Source organism: Loxodonta africana, chromosome 22, assembly GCF_030014295.1.
Source record: "Loxodonta africana isolate mLoxAfr1 chromosome 22, mLoxAfr1.hap2, whole genome shotgun sequence".
Classification (NCBI taxonomy): Eukaryota; Metazoa; Chordata; class Mammalia; order Proboscidea; family Elephantidae; genus Loxodonta; species Loxodonta africana.
In genome coordinates, this window is record NC_087363.1 from 59,853,817 (window position 1) to 59,872,657 (window position 18,841).

Sequence of the window (18,841 nt, forward strand, 5' to 3'; positions counted from 1 at the left end):
CCAAAGAAGAAAATGATCAATATATGTGCACTGATCACTCTGGTCACTAATGTTTCCAGCTGACTCTCTTGGCTTTGTATCATCACATTAGTATTTGCAGCACTCATTTTGCAAATTCTCATTTTATATTTGTAGTTTTTAAAAGGAATATTTCTTCAATGAAGAAATTATATATTTTTTTCTACAACACTGGAGGGTTTTTTGCATTGAAATGCTCATTAGAAAATTTTTTTTCATTCCAAAAGATTGGAATATTCAGAAAATTTGGAAAACTCATTCTCATTAAGAAAATGTGGAATATTCAGGGAATATTTTTGAGGGTACAGGGTTTTTCAGAGAATTTTTCTTAAGTGTAGTTTCTAAGTTACTGCCCTATGAAGAATAAAAATTAATAATAAAAACATTTTCTTATAAATTATACTCAGATGCCAGCCTGAAAGGAGACCAAACCCCTCCATGTACCTGCTGGTTCTTGACTGTGTCAAGTCAAGATTAGTTTTGTATGTTGAAATTCACCTCGATATTTCTACAGTAAGTTTAATGTACCTACTGATGGTTCCTCGGGACAATTTCTTATTCTTTTCTTGCCACAGCTTCTCAAAATCTGATTTCTTAATTTGTGTTTTTGCTCTTTCAGTCAGCTAAAATATGACTTCAAATAGATTTTTCAAGAACTTTTTTTTTTCAGGGTAGTATATTTTCTTCTGAAAATACATGATGATACCTTATTGTATTTTCACACATAAAAGATACACTGAGAATAAAATTATTGAGATATCATCTAATTCTCTTATTCAAAAATTTTTAAATGTTACACCACTGGTACTTCCAGTACTTAGTTTTGCGTGAGAATGATTTCGGGCCAACCTGTGGATGGTCCTTATGTGATCCAGTTTTGCTTATCTGGGTGTGCAACAGGTCTTTTCTTTATTTTTGTAATTCAAAATATTTTTCAGGATTGTGGATCCCTTTTTACTGTTTTTTAGGCATTGAGGTACACACTCAAAAACTGTACTCAGGACAGGTTCTTCAGGTTTGTCTTTGAATTAGGGCTTAGAACTTATTCCTTCTGGGTTGACCCTGAGAAATTGCATTTCCACCCGATACACTGAATAAGAATCTACATTTTAACAAGATCCCCAGGTGATTCAGGGATCTTTTTAAAGTGTAGATTCTGGCTCAGTATATCTGGAATGGAAATGCAAGTTCTCAGCAGGAGGGTGAACCAGAATGAACTGGTTCAAAGCCCTGCTTTGAATACAGCTTGTATTTAAATTTCTTCTTTAGGAAAATCTCTCTCTCAGGTAAGATCTATGTGCCCCGCCCTCTGCATTTAACATCATTTTTATCATTATAACTTTAACATTTTTGAGTCAGAGGAGGCTTTTTCGTGTTTGCTCTCTGTGTTACTAATGATATTTTCTGCAGTATTGATTCTGTGTTCTACTGCCCCTACAGCAGATTTTAATTTTGTAATTAAAATCTTGACTTCTTCAGAATCTTTCTTACTTCACATGTCCTTTTGATCTGTCCTGTTGTCTTTTCAATTTTTTTTTCTCCTTAAGATTATCTCTTCTTTTTTTTTCTTAGAGTTCATGTTTTCTTGCAACCTAAAGAGAGCCTCAAACAACTTTCGAAAATTTTCTTCTGTTTACTGTAACAAATCATTTCTGGACTGGTTAGCATGATAAAGAGCTGTAGTCTCTGGTCACATCAAAAAGCAATACCTGTTCAAAAGAGACAGTAGCCAGTTTTCTGATTGACATAGAACATGGATCCCCGGAAGAGGAGCAGAGAGAAAACAAAAATTGTTCATTTTACTCAGCATAGCTAGCCTGAGTGCCATACCGATTAAATTCTCCAGTTCAATTCTAATGGCTTGATATTTACTGTAAATTTTTCCCAGGATTGTCAAACTCCAATATTGTTCATGTGAGCATTCTTCTCTTTCTGTATTTTCATAGAGGCTGTAGAAGGAAGCTAGGAGAGGTTGTATCAAGGGCTGCTGTATAGACATTACCTTAAACTTGGAAGCTGTGACTACAATGACTATTGGGCTTTTGGTAATAAATTTTAAATGTCTGTCATTGATTAATAGAACAAATGAGCAGTCTTTTTTAAAGACTTTTTTATTTTCCTTGAAACAGCCCAAATGTTTTATAAAATTGTCCTTTATTTTTAAGACCTGAAATTTTAACCTAACTTTATGGTAACTTTTAACACTCTAAAATATATTCGGAATAGTTTACCTCAACATGCCTAAGCGCTGAATATTTTATGCTTGGACAAAGAGCACACTGTAGGTCTCGCGCCAAGCACAGTCAATGCACTTGAGTACGGGTTACCAAAAACTCCAGAGAATTTTTGTTTCTATTTATTGTTATAGCTCAAATCCTTGTGTCTCTTGTAGGCTTTAAGTGACATAAATATGCATTTCCATCTGCACATCCTTGTCAGGAATAGCTGCTGGGAGGTGTTATGCCACCCAAGTACTTCCAGAATAGAGCCTGTTAATCCTGTTACCACTATAGAAACTCAGAGGAGAAGTCTACTCAGGCCACTACTGCAGCTGTCGGTGGCTGTAAATGTTCCAGCAACTGCGCCCTGGGTGCCAGAAGAAGCATAAGAAAGTGGAGTCACCCTTAGTCCGAGAGGGCAAGAGAGAGCTGACCTCCATCGATTACATAGAACAGCAGTCTCCAAACTTGTTATTATGAACTTTTACTAGTAAAAAAAAAAAAAAAAAAAAGGGAAAAATAGCAAGTCTACCTAATACGTGTATATTTATTTATTTATTCAATAGATACATGTTACCGTATTAATTGCTATGTACATTATAAACTATGCAAAATAGCTATAATATTGGGATTTAAAAATATAAATACAAATAAATGCTCTAACCCCCTAGACAGAACTGTGCATCCCTAGGTATGTCACTGTGGAGATCACTGGGCTACACTTTCCACCAGGTGGGCAACCAGTAAAATAGATTTTACCCCACCCCCATTAGGCCCTTAGATTACATAATACATGGGGCACACACTCTCTTATCCTTCTGCCCAGGGTGGCTTCACTTCTAACTTCCCCAGGGTCTGTCTAAACTTTATCTCTGTCCTACATTTGTATAGGTTTATCACAATTGACACTAACTTCTTCAAAGCCGATCCACCTACAGGGAGCCTCCAAACTACCTCAGCAGATGTCATCTCAGAGCCCTCATGAATTGAAGACAAAAAACCCAAACCAAATCCATTGCCATCAAGCCGATTCCCACTCATAGATACCCTATAGGACAGAGCAGTACAGCCTCATAAGGTTTCCAAGGTTATAAATCTTTACGGAAGCAGACTGCCACATCTTTCTCCCACGGAGTGGCTGGTGGGTTCGAATTGCCCACCCTTTGGTTAGCAGCCAAACACTTAACCACTGCACCACCAGGGCTCCATACCTGAAGGCAAAAACCCACTGCAGTTGAGTCGATAAGTCAAATCTAATCATCAGTCATTCAACAAATGTTTTTTGCTAAGACTGTAATGGTCAATAAACCCAGAACAAGTGTCTTTTAACTGCCTAATGCCATATTCCAAAAACCAAACCCGCTGCTGTTGAGTCGATTTCTACTCATAGCTACCCCATAGGACAGAGTAGAGCTGTCCCATAGAGCTTCCAAGGAGCACTTGGTGGATTCGAACTGCCAACCTTTTGATTAGCAGCAGTAGCTTTAAACCACTGCGCCACCAGGGTTTCCAATGCCGTATCATGCAAGAGATTTCAGAATTACCGGGGAATCTAGTTGTGGAACAAAAATTCTCCAAAAAAGGCAGTGGGTCTGAAAAGCCTTCTACTGCTTGTGGTAGTGGAAGGCTGTTCTTTCAGCTATAGAAAATTGGAGAGTTGAATCAAAGTTCCTTTCTAATTGATAAAAATAAATTATTTTAATTGTAAAACCTAGATTTAGTCAGAGAAATGAACAAATTATTGCCAATAACTGTTGGTATGGATATGAATTGGCACAATCTTTCTGGCAGATAATTGGCAAATTATATTAAGATCTTTACGAAAATTAAATGCATAGGACAGGACTTATTGAATAAGTTCCAGCAACTATTTTCCAAGACATATTCAATAAGTCTTATCCTATGCATTTAACCTACATAAACAAATAAATACGTGTGAAGGTTATGGAAAATAATTGCAAGAATATTTATGACAATAAAAAGTGGAAACAATATATATTTCTTTAAATAGGGGAATTGTTAAATAATTTAAGAGACGTCATGCAAGAAATGCTATCTATGCATTCTTTCCTTCTTATGTACCTAGCAGAGCCCTGGTGGTACAGTGGCTAAAGCACTCGGCTGCTAACCAAAAAGTCAGTGGTTAGAATCCACCAGCTGCTCCACAGGAGAAAGATGTGGCAGTCTGCTTCTGTAAAGATTTGCAGCCTTGGAAACATTATGAGGCAGTTCTACTCTGTCCTATAGGGTCGCTATGTGTCAGAATCAACTTGATGACAGTGGGCTTGGATTTTTGGTTTTATGTCCCAGGCATTTTCTAGGCTACAGCATCTGATTAATATTAACAAAAATTCCGCTTTCATAAAGGTTGCATTTTAGTTAAGGGTGGGAGAGATTTACCTACCATAAGCAAGTAAACAAATAAATAAACAGGATATACAAAAAAAAAAAAAAAAAAAAACGCATTGCTGTAGTGGTTAAGAATTTGGCTGCTAACCAAAAGGTCGGCAGTTCGAATCCACCAGCCATTGCCTGGAAACCCTATGGGGGCGTTCTACTCTGTCCTGTAGGGTTGCTATGGGTCAGAATCGACTGACAGCAATGGGTTTGTTTTAGTTTTACAGTTTTACAGATACAAATGCAAATATTGCTTTCAAAATGAAATAAAAATCAACATATATTTTAGTAAAAAAGAGAGAAATTTGTAGACTTTCACCAGGATCAACTGGCATGTCCAGACTGACAGAGAAAAGATAGACAGACGATGTGTTCAGAAAACCTGTCCTAGAGAAGATGAGCCCATTGTCAACTGCAAATCCAGATACCCCACATTTATTCTGTCAGTTCATCAGTCAGCTGAGATTTATTTACCCTTGCTATCTGACAGATGGAAACCCTTTTTGTGGCGTAGTGGTTAAGTGCTACGCCTGCTAACCAGAGGGTCAGCAGTTTGAATCCGCCAGGCGCTCCTTGGAAACTCTATGGGGCAGTTCTACTCTGTCCTATAGGGTTGCTATGAGTGGGAATTGATTCGACAGCACTGGGATCTGACAGAGTCCCTGGGTACTGCAAATAGTTAAATCCCTTAGCTGCTAACTGAAAGGCTGGAAGTTTGAGTCCATCAAGAGATGCCTCACAAGAAAGTCTTGGCAATCTACTTCAGAAAAAGTAGCCAGCGAAAACCCTGTGGAGAACAGTTCTACGCCAGCACACATGGGGTGGCTGTGTTGTCTTAGTTATCTAGCGCTGCTATAACTGAAACACACACAAGTGGGTGTCTTTAACAAACAGAAATCTATTGTCTCACCATTTAGGAGTCTAAAAGTCTGTATTTAGCGTGCTGGCTCTAGGGGAAAGCTTTCTCTCTCTGTTGGCTTGGAGGAAGGTGCTTGTCTCTTTGAGCTTCTGCTCCTGTGCGATCTTCACGTGGCTTGGCATCTCTCTTCTTCCATTTCAGCCTGCTTGCTTGCTTGTTTAATCTCTTTTGTGTCTCAGAAGGGATTGACTCAAGATATGCCCTAATCCTGCCCATTAATATAGTAAACATAACCTAATCCTCATTGACATAACCGAATCCTGCCTCATTAACATAACAAACACAACCCATTCACAAATGGGATGATAACCACAAGCAGAGGTTAGGTTTTACAACATGTATTTTGGTGGAGGAGAGACACAATTCAATTCATAACAGATGAGTCAAACTCAACGGCAACTGGTATTGGATCTACCCAACACAGTGCTATGCACGTGCTGGGAAGTCGAAGGTGAATGGGGCACGCATTTCCACAAGGAGCTCACAACAGAAAGAGGAAGAGAAATAGATCCACAATTAACCACAGTACAATAAAATAAAGCAAGGGCTTCTCATGAAGATATCAGCTCAGGTCTCTAGGGGCCCCCAAAGGGAACAGCTAATTTCAGTGGGGTTAGGATTGTTGTAGGAATCTTTGCAGATGAGATGACAACTGCACTGAGCTCTCAGGGGTACGTCTGGAAATCACAATTATTCGTTATTAAGTAGGAGTTCTAGTTTTGAAACTGCACATAAAATGCCTCTTGATCAAACAGCAGCAAGATCAGTTAACCTGCAGAGTGGAAAGGCAGAAGGGACAAAGAAGTTATCCTCCAGAAAAGCACACAGCAAGAGTGCCTGGCTTCGCAAAGCTGTCTGCGAATGCCGAGTGTGACCGCCGTAAGAATTAGAAGGCAGAAGTTCAAGTACTAGCTCTTCCCCTTACCAGCTGGGTAATCTTGAGCAAAGCACTAAAATCTCTGACCTCATCCACTTCCTCACGGAAGTAACAGTGATAATAATACCTAGTTCACAGAACTCTTGTGAGCCTCAAATGGGATAATGCAAGGAAGAGACTTTAAAAGACATTCAAAAGGTTGGGATGAATAAATCGCAATGGTTTTAACATAGTAGAGAAGACTTAGAATAATTATAGTTTAATTTTTTGACATTTATATTTAAATACTGACAGTAAAAATAAAATATCAACTGTGTATATAATACCAATTATGCCTGAGTTTTAGAGCTTGTTTGGTTTTCTCTATTTTTTCAGAGCCTAAACCTGTATTACTAATCCAAGTGGCATCAAGCTGTAAGAACCGCTAAGGTTTTTTTTTTTTGGCTGGGATAACATAATCTTTATTTTTTGAGACATACTATACAAACGTGAAAGTGAAGGTAAATAAATACAAATGAAATGGAGACATATTTGGAGACACTAATTTCATGCCTGAAGAAGATTCAAAGAACCCCTAGGAGCAAATTGCTCCTTCTTAACAGATTATAATCTAGCTATCAAAGTGTATCTCTTGTCCCATGTCTGTCTAATGGGCCCTGGTGGCACAGTGGTTAAGTGCTCAGCTGCTAGTAGATAGGCTGGTGTTCAAACCTACCAGCTGCTCTGCAGGAGAAAGATGTGACAGTCTGCTTCTGTAAAGATTACAGCCTAGAAAACCCTATGAGGCAGTTCTACTCTGTCCTATAGGGTCGCGATGAGTTGGAATCAACTGGACAGGGATGGGTATGTCTGTCTACACTGCAAAGTATGGCAGCCAGCAGAAACCCAAGGTAATTATCTAGAAGGGTTAGGCCAAAAAACCACCTCAGCCCCAAACACTGCAGGTATTGAGGAAGCTTGGAGAATGGATCACATTCAACCCTCTCTGTTTTTCTTACCCTTTAATCCTTTCCACCTTGAAGACTCACTGCTATTATTTCTTGAGAAATAATATTCCTTTTCTTTTTCTTTTTTTTAAAGAGATTTACTAAGGTTGATGGAAAAGGCTTAAAAGGTCCTCTTGTCAGAGTCTCTGATAAACATTTCATCTAACGGTTTTCAAGTCAGAGTTTTAGTTGAAGCTCTGCAGAAGACAAATCAAAATGATGATGTATGAGAAGGCTGCTGTGACTTGAATGTCTTTAAAGGACATTTTCCCACAAGGGCTGGCATTTGAAAATTAAAGAAAAAATGTCCACTATATTTATCCCCTTTATTCTCAAAAATTAAATTTAACGCACCCAAGATTTTGTTCTGTCCAGCTGAAGAAACAGGATACAGCAGTTGAACATGCCATGAATTACTCATTCCCATTCATTTCAAAAAGGTGAGAATATTTTTAGGAAGCTTTCATCCCTCTGTTTGAAAAAGTTATCCCACTTGACTGCCAAAAAGGAAACGTGTTTTTATTTTTTTAAACAGAGCTTATTTTTGTATCAATCACCTTTTATTATACTTTAGTCAGTGCTGAGAAATCTTTATCGCCCTAATTTTTTTTAATCGTGTTTTAGATGAAGGTTTACAGAGCAAATTAGTTTCTCATTAAACAATACACATATTGTTTTGTGACATTGGTTGCCAACCCCATGACACGTCAACACTCTCTGCTTTTAGACCTTGGGTTCCCCATTACCAGCTTTCCTGTCCCCTCCTGCCTTCTCGTCCTTGCCCCTGGGCTGGTGCGCCCACTTAGTCTCATATACATGGTTGAGCTTTGTGTGTTCTTGTTTGTTTTATGGGCCTGTCTAACCTTTGGCTGAGGGGTGAACCTCAGAAGTGACTTCAGTACTGAGTTAAAAGGGTGTCCAGGGACCATACCCTCAGGGTTTCTCCAGTCTCTGTCAGACCAGTAAGTCGGGTCTTTTTTTGTGAGTTTGAATTTTGTTCTACATTTTTCTCCGGCTCTGTCCAGGACCCTCTACTCTCATCATTCTAGTTTTGATCTGTCTTCAGCCATATATCAATTTTCAAAAATGTTACTCAATTTGGGTATAATAGTTATCTAAAGTCTAGAAAGTGTGATTCCAACTCTTCCTAATGGTTTTCACCATTTTTGCTTATGTTGGATGCATGACTGTGGAGAATGTAGTCCATATAGTCTAACAAAACCTGAATTCATTTCTGGCGTTTGTGGTAACTTCACAAACTTCACACACAAAGGCATTTCCCCCTCTACAGTATGACTTCAATTAGCTACTTCTACTTACCATAATAATTTGTTAATGGTTTGGTAACTTACACCTTGAAATGTCACTTGTCTGCCTTGATCTGATTTCAACCATGGATAATTACAGTAGTAAATTCTAAGGCATATTATAGTTTAAATCCAAGGGAAAATATAATTCACCATCATAGCTTAAAAAACGGCCCATATATTTGAAATATATACTTACTTTAAATATTTTGGTCTGGAATTAAAATTAAAACCACACTGCCTTAAAGGCTTATCTCATAATTTTCATATAGCGTTCTAAAGTTTCCATCTCACAAGAAAAACTTAGTGACATGTTACCTGTTTCAAAAGGCAGTTTGGCAGTAGGATGGGTAGGTTCGTTGACAGCAAGGGAAAATACTCAGGTAATAGTGAGCCATTAGCATTTTGTCTATATGAGTGTATGTATGATATCTGTGTGTGTTTTGCTTTGCTTTGCTTTGTTTTTTTTACTAGACGAACATGATCAGATGACTCCAACCAACCAACCAACCCATTGCTGTTGAGTTGATTCTGACTCACAGCGATCCTATAGGACAGAGTAGAACTGCCCCATAGGGTTTCCAAGGAGCATCTGGTGGATTCGAACTGCCGACCCAACCTTTTGGTTAGCAGCCGTAGCTCTTAGCCACCACTCCAGCAGGGTTTCTGATCAGACGAATACTGTTCAAAATATCATTTTGATTACGGTGTATAGGATGACGTGGAGAAGGCTGTTATTCTGGTTGAGACTAGCGACAATTAAAATACTACAGATTTGAGGCACAAAAGATTAAGCCTGAGTGGTAGCCCCAAGAAAGAGAAAGCAAGGATGATCTTGGTGGTGGTGGTGGTGTGTGCCATTGAGTTAATTATGACTCATAGCAACCCTAAATGACAGAGTAGAACTGTCCCATAGGGTTTCCCTGGCTGTAACCTTTCTGGGAGCAGATCACCAGGTCTTTTACTAAGTGGCTGGTGGGCTCGAACAACCAAACTTTTGGCTAGTAACCACTGCGCCACCAGGGTTTCTTGCAAGAATAGATAAAAACTACTAAATGTTGGGATGGAAGGATGGAACAAATCAAGAATATTTTTAAGCCTGAGGAACTAGAAAAATGACAAGTCAATGAAAAGAAAATGGACGGTGACATCTCCAGGAATATCCAGAGTTATTCAGTTTGGGGAGAAGAATGGGGGCTTAGTAGAAAGACACACAATAATTTTAAGGATTTGGCTATTAACCCAAATAAAATATTCAATAGTCAGTTAGACTAGTGTGAGATGGCAATTTGTGATAATTGTGAGCCTCTTGAAATTGTTTCTTATTCTTCTTCGAATTGCCCAGCCTTTAGCACAGAACTCTGGTGGTGTAGTGGTTAGGTGCTACAGCTGCTAACCAAAGGGTTGGCAGTTCAAATCCGCCATGCGTTCCTTGGAAACTCTCTGGGGCAGTTCTACTCTGTCCTACAGGGTCACAATGAGTCGGAATCGACTCGACAGCACTGGGTTTGGGTTTGGTTTTGGTTTGGTTAACACAGAACCAGGCACATAGTTTAAACCCAAGCCCATTGCAGTCAAGTTGATGACAACTCATAGAGACCCTATAGGACAGAGCAGAGCCACCATATAGGGTTTCTAAGGCTGTAATTTTAAGGCCGCAGACTGCCATATCTTTCTCCCATGAAGCAGCTGGCAGGCAGGTTTGAACTGCCAATCCTTTTGGTTAGCAGCCAAGTGCTTAACCACTGTACCACCAGGGCTCCTGGCACATAGTTTATGCTTAGCAAATACTGCCTACATGCCTGGCTGTCTGCATAGAGGTTTAGGAACAACTTCACAAAGAAAATATTGAAGGTGTGACTATGACCTTCAAGGGTACAGTACAAAGAAAGGAACTAGGAGAACAGAGGAGAAAGTCTTGGAGAATAAACATGTTGAAGGCATTGGAGGAAAATAAAAAAAAGTCAATGAGAGAGATTGGGGAGATCAGCCAGTGAATGAGAGAGAGAAAGAAAAAAAAGGGAAAGAAAAAAGAATAGAAATCAAAGGGGCAGGGAAGAGAAGATACCACTTATTCATAATCTGAACGCTTTTGTGTATAATGACTCAAATGGAGACTACGCGAAGACCAAAAATGCAAAGGCACATTTCGTGAGCCAAAATGAAAATCATTAAAATGCTTCCTTAATAACTTAAAGTAAATAAATTAACAGCTCCTGTCCCTTTGATTCATCTCTTGCATGTGGGTACTCAATAAATGTTAATTGAATTAAATTAATAACATTTGCTCAATGGTAATAAAAAATTAATTAACTGTCTGTCTTTTCTGTTACTTAAGTTTATGCCCACTGGTTCTTGCAATTACTTCCAGCCCAAACATGAATTTTCTATTTCACTAACTTTTAAGATACACTTCAATTTATTTCAAAGAAATATAGTTGGGCTTCTAATATTTGTCCCCATATTGGTTTATTTTTTTCTGTAGAATAAAAAACATGATTCCCTGTAAGTTAATGTCCGGAACTATGTATGACATTCCAAATATAGTTTGACAAGCTCCATATTTAATTCCAAAATAATTTTCTCAGCAGAAGATGATACCTCTTCATATGTGTTTCTTCTTCTAGATTATGCTACTTTATAATACTTTGAGGACCAAGTCACATAACCCCGCAAAGGAAGAAATCTGGGGGAATTATTGTTGGCATTCCATCTATAAAAGATGGAACTTGTCAGTAACATTCACCCAAAGACTGTGTGTGACTCACTTCAGATGTTAGAATCCTGGGTTGAACAGCCTGGGCTCCGAAATATGTGTATGTCAGATGATTTGCTAATGAGCAACATAGTTCCCACTGGGGAAAGAAAAAAAAAATAAAAATATAAACAGAGCTATGGAATTAAAATAACTTTATGAATGGCAGTTTAACTTCTCCAGAAAACTCTCTCAGTACAAGCCCAGTGTGCTCCAAATGGTTGCTTCATGTAGCGCACCACTTACATTCAAAATGCTGTACTTAAAATTGTCTCAAAATTCAAAAAGAGAATCATATATCACTTGGCTGTATACTGTACTCTCCGCATGTTCTTACATTCCAGTAACCTCTATCCAACTTTTTTTTTTTTTGGTTACCGAATTACTTTGTGCAAAAGCAATTTAAATTACATACAGCCCGACTACGTGTGATAATTTGAGCTGATTGTTAATTAACGCTGTAAGTAAATAGCTGCTGCAATCTCTACACTCATCACGGTTTCGTTATCTATCAGCTTTTTCTGAACTGTTCTTTAACGTGTGGTATAGAGCAGCTGGAACTGAACAGGCAGGATTCCCTGAGTGTGCAGGAAGGTAGCCTCGCTTTGCAAGACTGTTCAGAAAAAGGCACATCTGTACAGCGAAGTTATTTGCAAGGCTCGGTTTGGGGTAGCTGAAATATCATGGGATTTAGGGTGAGGAGTGTTTTGCTGATGTGAAGTCTCAGCAGTTAGGAGGCAGTGATAAAAGCTAAGAATAAATCAGAGAAAACGTTGTGCAATATAAGACACGAGTGTAGAAAGTAAGCTTTTGGAATCCACCAGATAGACCTGGGTTCACATACCAGTTTTTCCATTTACTAACTAGGAGACCTTGTGTAACTTACCCAAATAAGACCTTTAAAGCTTTATTACTGTCATTCATCTGTTAACTGGGGATACTAATTCACGCATTTCCCATCTATTCAGGGAACAATATCTACCTCCTAGAGTTGTCGTGATGCTTAATTTCAATAAGATACGTGAGTGGGACCATCGAGTTTGACATAAAATGTACATAACTCTGTGTGTGTGTGTGTGTGTGTGTGTGTGTGTGTGTAAAGCAATGGTTTCAACCTGGTGATTTTGTCCCACAGGGGAGATTTAGCAATGACTGGAGACATTTTTGATTGTCATAACTGGGCATGAGGGGAGAGAGGTACTATTGGCATCTAGTGGGTAGAGGAAGCTATGCTGCTAACCATCTACAATGCACAAAACAGCCCTACAACAGAGAATTATCCAGCCCAAGATGTCAACAGTGCTGAGGTTGAGAAGTTCTGCTCTAAGGCATAACGTGAATGGCCATGTGTTTGTGATATTAGCTGGTCCCTGGTTGCTTTGATGCCCAAGTAAGAAAAATAAACTTATTGTTTTTACCATCGTAAGCATTGTTGTCATCCTCACATCACTATTTTGATGAATCCCTCTTGGGATTAAAGGAAGCCTGCAGTTTCCCAATCTGTTTAGCCAATTTTATCAAGTACTCAATAACATTCATACAATAGATGTTTTCCTGAACACCTATTTCTGCCCTATTTGATCCAACCCTATTCCCTTTTAGGTTATATGAAACCACAACTAGTTTAAAGGTTTAATGCATGTTGCAGAAGGGGAAGGAAAGGAAAATTAAACATTGTTCCAAACCAAGGCTGTTTGCAGAATGAGAAACAAACAAAAATGATCTAAGACAATTGTGCCCCATACTGTTAGGTCTGGTGCGGTTGGAACCCTTCAGAAAGCAATTACCTCGTGATTAGTTTCTGAACATCACTAATGAGCAAGCCAATGGGATGCTCTCTCTCCTTCCTTCATTCTCAAAAGTAGGAGACTGTTGGGGCAGTGGTTCCCAAACTTGTCTGCATGTTGAAATCACCTGGGGAGCTTCAAAAATCCCCCCAGAGACTGTCATTTAGTACGTCTTGGGGAGTTGTTAGGGCTTTAAAAATTCCAGATTTTAAAAAGATTCCCCAGGTAATTTTAATGCGCAAACAACTCTTGGAACCACAGCCGTATTGGGTAGAACAAAGTGGAGATTTTCATCTGCGCCAAACTAAAGCAGCAACCCTTGAAAGAACAAGGATGATGAACTTGGCAACAATGTATTTCCTGCACTGAACTGCATGAGCCTGATAAAATCAAACGAGGTTGGCAATTTTATTCTTTGTCCCAGTCGCTCAGTGGTCGTTACTGAATGGGACTGGCACTGGGCTAGCAAAGGGGAGGCAGTTCTGCAGAACGCATCTTCATCACCTCCCAATAGTGCCACCAAATCACCAGGACTGCCCATGGCTTAGACCTAAAGATGTCCTTGGAATCAATAAACCTGGCTGCACATTTGAGAATACATTCTTCTATTAACTCTTTCCCATCTTCCAAAACCCATTGCTGTTGAGCTGATTTCGACTCATAGTGATCCTATAGGACGGAGTAGAGCTGCCTCACAGGGTTTCCAAGGAGCAAACTGCCGACGTTGTGTTTAGCAGCCAAGTTCTTCACCACTGCTCCACCAGGGCTTCTTCTCTATCTTCAGAGAAACCAAACTCAGCACGATCAAGTCAATTTCGACTCATGATGACCCCATAGGGCTTCCAAGGCTGTTAATCTTTATGCAAGCAAACTGCCACATCTTTCTCCAGTGAAGTGGCTGGTGGGTTCCAACCACCGACCTTTGGGTTATCAGCCAAGTACTTTAACCACTGTACCGCTCGGCTACTCTTAATAGGTGTAGATGAGTTAAAATTAATCTGTTCCATACATAGTCTGGTTGTACCTCTAACATGATTTCATGGTACGCTTTTTAATATATTCCTCAATATTATAACCTAAGCAATTATTTCTTTGCTACTTTGTTTTATTTTGCTGTTGTTGAGAGTATACACAGCGGAACATACACCAATTCAACAATTTCTATGTGTAAGATTCAGTGACATTGATTACATTCTTTGAGTTGTGCAACCATATTCAGTTTCCTTTTCTAAGTTGTTCCTCTTTCCATTAATATAAACTCACTGCCCGCTAAGGTTCATTGTCCAATCTTTCAAGTTGCTGTTATCACTTTGATCCCATATAGAAAGGCTACAAAGGATATTTTCTGGTTTAAATTTCAAAGATCATCTCAGAACAATATTTTCAGGATTTCATCCAGCCTCCATGTCTCCAGAAACTCTGGAGTCCATTAAAACTGGAAATTCTGTTCTACATTTCCCCCTTTTGATGAGGACTCTTTTACAGAATCTTTGATCAAAATGTTCAGTAATGGTAGCCAGGTACCATCCAGTTCTCCTGGTCTCATGGCAAAAGAGGCAACTGACCACAGAGGCAATTAGCCACATGTTCAATATCCTTCTCTTATTCCTGGTTCTCCTTCTTCTGTTGCTCCAGGTAAATAGAGGCCAACTGTCATGACTTGGATGATTGCTTGCAAGTTTTTAAGACCCTAGGCACTATGCAAAACACTAGGAGGTAGAACAGAAGCACTAAATATGTTATTTAACCAATTAACTGAGATGTCCCATGAAACTCTGATCCTAAACATCCGAACCAAGGAACCAAATCTCGTGATATTTTTAGTTGTACATAAGCAGTCTCAGCAGCTTTCTGTTGTTTCTGTTAATATATCTATCACAACTTTTCCAATTCAACTTTTTATAGATATACAACTTTTGACAGCAATTACAATAATTGTCTGTGCAATCCTACCCTTAATCAATGAGATTTTTCAATCACCATTAACCTCTCCTTTCCCCCTCCCTCCTGCCCTGATAACCACTAATAAACCTTGGTCTGTATACATTTGCCTTTTCCTGTCTTTTTATGTAAGTGAGGTCATATAATATTTGTCTTTTTGTGATTGACTTATTTCACTCAGTATAATGTCTTCAAGCTCCATCCATATTGTAGCACGTATCAAGATTTCGTTTCTTCTACTGCCTGAGTAGTATTCCATTGCATGTATGTACCACATTTTGTTTATCCATTCATCTGTTGATGGACATTTAAGTAGTTTCCATCTTTTAGCTATTGTGAATAGTGCTGCAGTGAACACTGGTGTACAAATCCCTGTTTGAGTCTTTTGGGTATACACCTATGAGTGGAATTGCTGGGTCATATGATGAAGATCATTCAAAAACGGCTGCAGCAGTATATCAACAGGGAACTGCCAGAAATTCAGGCTGGTTTCAGAAGAGGACATGGAACCAGGGATATCATTGCTGATGTCAGATGGATCCTGGCTGAAATCAGAGAATACCAGAAGGATGTTTACCTGTGTTTTATTAACTATGCTAAGGCATTCGACTGTGTGGATCATAACAAACTATGGATAACACTTGGAAGAATGGGAATTTCAGAACACTTAATTGTGCTCATGCGGAACCTTTACATAGATCAAGAGGCAGTTGTTCGGACAGAACAAGGGGATACTGATTGGTTTAAAGTCAGGAAAGGTGTGCATCAGGATTGTATTCTTTCACCATACCTATTTAATCTGTATGCTGAACAAATAATACGAGAAGCTGGACTATATGAAGAAGAACAGGGCATCAGGATTGGAGGAAGACTCATTAACAACATGCATTATGCAGATGACACAACCTTGCTTGCTGAAAGTGAAGAGGGCTTGAAGCACTTACTAATGAAGATGAAAGACCACAGCCTTCAGTATGGATTACACCTCAGCAAAAAGAAAACAAAAATCCTCACGACTTGACCAATGAGCAACATCATGATAAACAGAGAAAAGATTGAAGTTGTCAAGGATTTCATTTTACTTGGATCCACAATCAACAGCCATGGAAGCAGCAGTCAAGAAATCAAAAGATGCATTGCATTGGGCAAATTTGCTGCAAAGGACCTCTTCAAAGTGTTGAAAAGCAAAGATGCCACGTTGAAGACTAAGGTGCGCCTGACCCAGGCCATGATATTTTCAATCACATCATATGCATGTGAAAGCTGGACAATGAATAAGGAAGACCAAAGAAGAGTTGACGCCTTTGAACTGTGGTGTTGGCGAAGAATATTGAATATACCATGGACTGCCAAAAGAACGAACAACTCTGTCTTGGAAGAAGTGCGGCCAGAATGATGGCATGCTTGGCAGAGTACAGGGTCAGTGGAAAAGAGGAAGACCCTCAACGAGGTGGATTGACACAGTGGCTGCAACAATGGGCTCAAGCATAACAACGACTGTAATGATGGCGCAGGACCAGGCAGTGTTTCGTTCTGTTGTGCATAAGGTCGCTATGAGTCAGAACCGACTGGATGGTACTTAACAACAACAACAACATGGTAGTTCCACTGGGCTCTGGTGGCTCAGTGGTTAAGCATTTGGCTGCTAATCAAAAGATCGGCAGTTTGAATCAACCAACCACTCCTTGGAAACCCTAGTGGGCAGTTCTACTCTGTCCTATGGGATCACTATGAGTCGGAATCAAATCAAAGGCATTTTTTTTTTTAATGGTACTTTTATGTTTAGTTTTTTTGAGGAACGATCACATTGTTTTCCACAATGGCTGTATCATTTTGCATTCCCACCAGTAATGGATAAGGGTTCCCATTTCCCCATATCCTTGTCAACATTTGTTACTTTCTGTTTTTTTTTTTTTTAATCTCAGCCAGCCTAATCAAAAACTAAACCCATTGCTGTTAAGTCGACCCTATAGGACATAATAGAATAGTACCATTCCATAGGACTTCCAAGGCTGTAATGGAAGCAGACCACATCTTTCTCCCGCAGAGAGGCTGGTGGGTTCGAACTACTGACCTTTCGGTTAGCAGCTATTCCATTGGTCTATGTGTATGTTGTTATACTAGTACCAGGCTGTTTTAATTACTGTAGCTGTATGTTTTAAAATCAGGAAGTGAAAGTCCTCCTACTCTTTTCTTCTCTTTTAACATTGCTTTTTTAGCTATTCGGGGCCTCTTGCTGTTATACATAAAGTTGTGGATTGCCTTTTCTATTTTGGTAAAGAAGGCTGTTGGAGTTTTGATTGAAATTGCATTGAAACTGTAGACTGTTTTGAGTAGTATTGACATCTTAACAATATTAAGTCTTCCAACCCAAGAATATGGCACATCTTTCCACTTATTTAAGTCTTCTTTAATCTTTTTCAGCCCTGTTTCATAATTTTCATTGTATAAGCCCTTCCTGTCTCTGGTTAGATTTATATCTAGGTATTTTTTATTTTAATCTCTCAGATGCCGCTGCAAATAGAATTGTTTTCCTAATTTCCATTTCGGATTTCTCATTTCTGGCGTATAGAAACTCAACTTATTTTTGTTTGTTGACCTTGTACCCTGCAATTTTGCTAAATTCTTCTATAAGCTCTGGAAGTTCTTATGGACTCTGGGATTCTCTCTATATAAGACCATATCATCCATAAATAGAGATTATTTTTCCTCTTCTTTTCCAAACCTTTAATCTCTTTTTCTTGTCTCATTGCCCTGGCTTCTAATACAACATTGAATAGAAGCGGTGAGATCGCACACCCTTGTCTTGTTCCCAGGTTTAAAGGGAGAGGTCTAAGTCTTTCTCCATTAAGTATAATATTGGCTATTTGATTTTCATGTATGCCTTGAATCATATTGAGGAATTTCCCTTCTATTCCAATCTTCTTTAAAGTTTTCTTTGAGAAAGGGTGTTGGATTTTATGAAATGCTTTTTCCGCATCCATAGAGATGACCATGTGGTTCTTTTCCTTTGTTCTATTGATGTGTATTACGTGATTGATTTTCTAATGTTGAATCATCCCTGCTGTTGGATTCTGTTTGCTAGTATTCTGTCGAGGATTTTTGTATCTGTATTCATATGAGAAATTGGCCTGTGGTTTTCTTTTCTTGTGGTGTTTTTGTCTGGTTTTGGTATCAGTTTGCTACCTTGCTTGATGCTCCTAAAGGCAAGGGACCATGCCTGGCTTAGTCACTACTGTAACCTCAGAACCCAGCCCAGGGCTTGTTACATAACAGACTGTCAATTATTATGTGGGAATGAGTGAATGAATCCATGAGCTCTCAAACCTATGAAGCACCACACCAGTTGCTGTGTAGTTGATTCCAACTCATGGTGACCTCATGTGTGTCAGAGTAGAACTGTGCTCCATAGAGTTTTCAATGGCTGATCCTTCGGAAGTAGATTACCAGGCCTTCCTTCCAAGGTGCCTCTGGGTGGACTCAAACCTACAATCTTCCCGTTAACAGCACAGCATGTTAATTGCTTGCACCACTCTGGGAACCCCAACCTTCTCCATGCCCCTGCAAACCAAAGTCTCAGTCAAGAACTTTCCTAAAAGCTCCCTGCATGTCTCTAACAATTATTCCAGGCAGTT

General features: G+C 39.1%; 1 protein-coding gene across 2 annotated transcripts in view; it reads left to right on the plus strand.

Annotated features, from left to right (window-relative positions):
- Positions 1-18,841, plus strand: part of MDFIC2 (MyoD family inhibitor domain containing 2) — a 125,342-nt gene that overhangs the window by 94,834 nt on the left and 11,667 nt on the right. The gene's annotated exons all lie outside the window — the stretch shown is intronic.